The sequence below is a fragment of the Haliaeetus albicilla genome, chromosome 8 (genome assembly GCF_947461875.1).
Source record: "Haliaeetus albicilla chromosome 8, bHalAlb1.1, whole genome shotgun sequence".
NCBI classification, from domain to species: Eukaryota; Metazoa; Chordata; class Aves; order Accipitriformes; family Accipitridae; genus Haliaeetus; species Haliaeetus albicilla.
Window position 1 is genome coordinate 5,494,650 of NC_091490.1, and position 5,498 is coordinate 5,500,147.

Here is a 5,498-nt window from a genome sequence, read left to right on the forward strand (position 1 = left end):
AAATCATTGACAACAGCACAGAGCAAATCACAGAGAATCAGGACACATCCAGAAGGCCTTTGCCCTTTTGGAAACAAATTCCCAGTTTTCTGGCAAGGGAATATATTAAACTGTGCAACTGTTTCCACATTAAAGTCAATCACGTCCTATTGCAGCAGTGCGTTTCTTGTCCAGCCTGCACTCTCCTTTTAATTTGAAGGAGGAGGAAAATCATTTTATTTCCCACAGTGACTTAACTGTAATTTTGGTGTGTCTGGTTGCTGACCAGGGAAAAGCTTCCCAGTACAGCAAATTGAAGATTATCATAAAGTTGTGTTACGAGGAACACGTACCTTCCAGATACGTCAAGGAAATGTCAGTTCAGCTTCTTCCCATTGCCATCCCCATAAGATAGTGTCCCATCTCCAAAGCTGATGTGAGTTATCACCTGGCTTTCGGATGGCCCTACACAGTGACTACAACACGAGAATCTAAATCTTTGTTTTCTAAAGTGATTTAGGGTGAGGAAGATGCGCCCTAAATCTGAAACTGTGTCTTACCCATATGCTGTGCAAACCCATCTGTTAATGGTGCCTCTAATGCTTTTAGCTGGTTGGGATCTTAGAAGTAGTGGACGTGCACAAGTATAAGAAAGCAATGCTAAAGAAAGCAAGAACACCATGGGGTATTTATTATTAAGATAATAGTCACAAGACTAGAGTATTTAGTTTTCATATATTGGAAGAAAGAAAAAACAGCCATTGGAAAGACATTTGGTCATGCTATAGCCCGAGTTGCCCCATACCTGTTTCCTCGAGCTTACACATAGCCTGCAAAATTCCCCCCAAGGGCTCCTCTGTAACTTCATTAGATATTAGTTTAAAAAAAGAGTACGAGATCTATGGAGACTTTTGAGTTCAAACAAGGGTCTGTATGTCCCTGGTTTGTCTTCTGCGTAAGTGGGCTGAGATGCTTCATGCATAAATGAAGTGTTCCCAGCAGACAACTGGAAGCTTGAACCTCAATAAATTCAAGAGAAAGTGTAATTATTGTAGGAAAATCTGGTCTTGGGCTATTACGGCTATTAAGCAGACAGTCAATTGTCCTCTGTCCACAAAAGACTGGGATAGAAGTGTCACTTTGTGTATTTCCCAAATTAATTGCAAAGCTCGTTTCAATAGCTGGTATTGTAAATTATCAAAATAAAAGGACTTCTTACCATGTTATTTTAATGTAATTAAAGTTCAGAATGACCCTGGGGCTCATCTCTGCTAAACATGAAGAGATGTAGCACATGGGTAAACTCTGTAGTGAAGTGAAATGAAAACTGCCTCTTTGTGACCTTCGAGAGTATGTTAATGTAATCCCTTACCTACTAACACACTTCAGATGAGTTCAGAAAGTCCTTCTCCTTTCTTTGCCTACACCAGAAGAACTCAAAGAAGGGGTTTAATTTTTTTTTTTTATATATACTATTAAACCTAAATTGCTTTTGCCTGGGAGAAAGCAGGGGATTGAAACTGGCCTAAGGCGATCCCCACCGTCACCTCCCCGTTAGATATTACAGCCTCTCCGCACGTTGCTGCTAAGACAGAATGACATAAAAAGGTTTTAGCAATGCTTACAGAGGTCTGGTGGGGATGGACCCCACTGTCCCCATGGTGGGAGCCTCCCTGGCCATCTGCCAAATCTGTCATCTTCCAAATCTTCCAGACTTCTGCCATCCTTTGATATAAATGGCTGCTTTGCACAATCAAGTGCCTCCTCAGCATCTAAGCAAGACTGTCAAAGCATTATATCTTTTCTTTTCTGATAGCGGCGTCAGAAACCCCCCATATATATAATGAAAGTTATTTGTGGCACGTCTCCCAGGTAAAAGGCTGGGCTGGTTTGTGCAATCGGGCACAACAACAATTTCGCACTGATAGGAGAGGTCGTTTGGGGGGGAGGCGTGCGAGAGAGATTTAAGCGGCAAGCAAGGCACACCACATTAGAGGTGAAATTAAAGAACCTTTCTCAAAGGTGTTACGTTCCAAAAGTGATATATATAAAAGTTATGGTTCCATTTATAACATTATGAATTGAACTTGTCTAAAATGTGCGTTGGATCCTTGCCTCTAAACCTGAATTAACTCCCCGAACCTCTGGCTTGCAGTGCTAGCCGTGCTGTCGATAGGGATGCAGTCACCTTCAGGATGACGAGCCGTGAAGTGAAGTCTTGGGGCTCTTTGAGAGCATGGAAATACGGGCTGTGAGCGGGCTGGGAGTTTGTATCCTCACTTTGGGACTATTCCCATCACAAAGCTCTTTTTCCCAACACTGAAGAACCCATCACTGCCAGCCTCTAATTAGGAGACACGTAACTCCTCATTTACAACTCTTACGTATCTAAAATCAGGGGCAGATTAACTCAATGTGAACAAACTTGGGCACCCACTTTTCCTCTCTGATAGCAATACAGGAATTTGTTCCACTTCAGAAAGTCTCCACTTCAAATGTTTTTGGCCCAACAAGGGGAATTAATTTCTGCCTGCTGAATGCATTGATCTTTTAAATAGCACCTGAACAGCACATTCAGTAATGTGGCTGTCTACACGAGCCTAGCTCCAGGGTGAAGTTATATTACAAGAGCTAACATAACGTTGTTGTTGTCCAGCAATTTGCATTTGTACTTTCGTTATATGTAGATTTTTATATTTAGTATATTCATATGGTTTTTGCTGCAGGGAATACAGTTACTTAAAAGAATTATCCTTTTCTTATGCCAATATTCTATATATATATATTTTTTGTAGTACATTATTCATGCAATACTGTAAATCTGAATTTTGTTCCTGACTTGAAGACCACGAACAACTAATGACAGTCCTGTTCTTTTTTATTCTGCTCGATACACCATACCCCCAAAGTTGTATCCGAGCTTCTTGCTGTCGATGTGACTGACACCTGCCATGTGCTGTTTGTTCTCTTGTGGTTCCCCGGGGAAAAGTGCAGAGCAGACAGCCTTTCATTCAGGGATAGGGTGGGTTTTTTTAAAGGAATATAGAGATTGTTGCTATGTACAGAGGTTATAGAGATGTTAGATATGGCAAGATGAAGAAATTGTGCCTAGCAATTGGAGCTCTGCCCTTGGAAAGTTTGCCGTTTCACACATGCTTTCGCAGCACACATGGGCTTTCTCAGCTCATCCTCTCTGCAAGCGCTGGAGAGCTTTCTCTGCACGGGAGCTTGGTAAAATAACTTCTGTTTTGCCAGGGAAACAAAGCGGGTTATCAAGGTCTTCATCTCTTAAATCGAAATCCCAGCACAGATACCTTCAGGAGAAGGGTTTAGGTTGAGAAGATGGCTGTATATTGTATAGCAAAGAGAAGACACGGGTAGAAGCATTAAAAAGGGTAAGACAGACGTAATGAGTTTGCTATAGTTTATGCTGCTGAGCAGATGCTCTGCACTAGATGATGTTTCGGCACTCTTGAAGGCCTCATGCCCTTATGTGCTTCATTACTACAGGGTGGAGAAAAGATGCCACAAGCTGTACCTGACCCTGGTCATCATCCTCCGTGTCAGTGGGGTCACCGTCACAGTGACGGTCCCACACCACGGGTAGCGGTTGCATCCTGAAAACAGGGCTGACCGGTCGCTGCAAACACCAACGCATTTTTTCCTCTGTGCACTGGTTGTGCATCTCGTTTCCTGAGGTTCGGCTGTTCTTCATCCCCAACTTAAATTCTCCGGCCACTGAGCGCTCACGGTGAGGTGGTGCGTTGTAAGGACCAGCAAAGGTACGTGTCATTTACGTGCATGGGGCACACATCCCAGTGACTGAACCCAGTGGCTGCAGAGAGCTGTGGAAAAGGTCCGCCTACGGACCAGAAGACGACCACAGATCTAGTGCTGGACATGCCAGGCCTCATTTGGTGTCAATGAATACCCAACTGGTCTGATAACGTACCTTCTACCAGAGCAAACAGCCTGAAACAACATGAGCAATTATGTGGGTTATATTGTTAAAAAAGAAGTATGCACTTAAGCCTTTGTGGGATCAGGGCCCTACTGCAGAGGCAACCTCATAGCTTGGCCAGTTAAAAAACCTGAAACACTGCAAGGTTTTTAAATTCATTTTCTCGACAGCTACAGTGCTTCCATGGGGCCGATCTTAAAACTTCTGAAGGAGCCAGACAAGAACCTACACTGACTCCTCCTAAACAACACTTTGTCCTGGCCAGTAAAAGCAAGTGTTAGCTTTTTGAATGCAGGGATTAATAATACTTCATTTTCTGAAATTTCTCATTAATGCCAGTAATGCAAGACAGAGCGAGCGGCTGGCTGGTGGAACAAGTGATCCTATCTCCCCCTCTGCTGGAAAACCAGGATATGACCTCCTGGCAAAAAAAGGGTGAGATGTGCAGGGAACAGGGCTGGGCTGGCTGCTCTAGCCCTCCTGGGGACAGAATAAGGCATAAAAACTTAGCCGAAATCCTCCCCCTAGCACGAGGTCGTGCCCCGCTATCCACTTTTGCCCATTTTTCTGGGTTCTGAGGTGTTTTTTCAGATCTGTAGACCCTACTGCGTTGCGCCCAGGAGCAGCCGTTTCCCTCGCTCAGTGCCCCATCTCCTTCCCCCAGTGCTGTCCCACATGCGAGGCCAGTAGCTGTGACAAGGGAAAATAACTTGTCAGACCATCCCCAATCCATAATATTATTACACTGAGCTAACGTTATCACCAGTTATGTCATGGGCAATACCTGAACCTAGTTGTCTTCCAAAGAAGAGTGGACTGCCCCAAAATTTCCCTGGTCTTCACCAGTCACACTTCTAAAAGTGTGACAGGTTAGGAATAGATCACATTCCTAAGATCTGCTGTTGTTTCTGGTCTCTAATAACAGCTCAGTGAAACCCAAAAAACCCCCCAAAAATCCTCAATCTGTATAATATACCTATAAGATACGACAAATCCCACCGGTCACTAAGTAGCTGAACAGAATAATGCAGGGAAAATATGTCTGTTGAATGCTGTGCTTGCAGCCCTTGGATTGATGCGTCTAGATAAGATACTAAGTGCATCACTGCAAAAACCCCATCCAGATCATAAAATGTTAACTTTTTAAACAGGCTGAAATTGTTTGTTCTGAGGAGATTACGCATGCTTAGGAAGTGTTTGGTGCTGGTGCTCTCAGTAGTGGTTTTATTCGAGTCGGGGCTGTACCTGGGAACTCCCGTTCTGGGTCGGTGCCTCTGATACACAAACCCAGACCAAACCTCAAGCTCCTGCTCCAAACTGCTGCCTGTTTAATCGCAGCGGTGGACAAGGTGGTCATTGTGTTTTGCTGGGACGTTGCCGTTCATGGCAATTTGCAGCTTGGTGGGGACCGACGGGAGGCACCAGCACTGCGGGGAGAGGTGGGACAGGAGGCGAAGGGCTATCGAAGGGATTACCTGCCTTCCCTCCAGCGTTTTGGGGAGGGTGTAAAGTCCTGTTTTGTCATGTCCTGACGTATCCGTCTAGTTTCTCTAAGGAA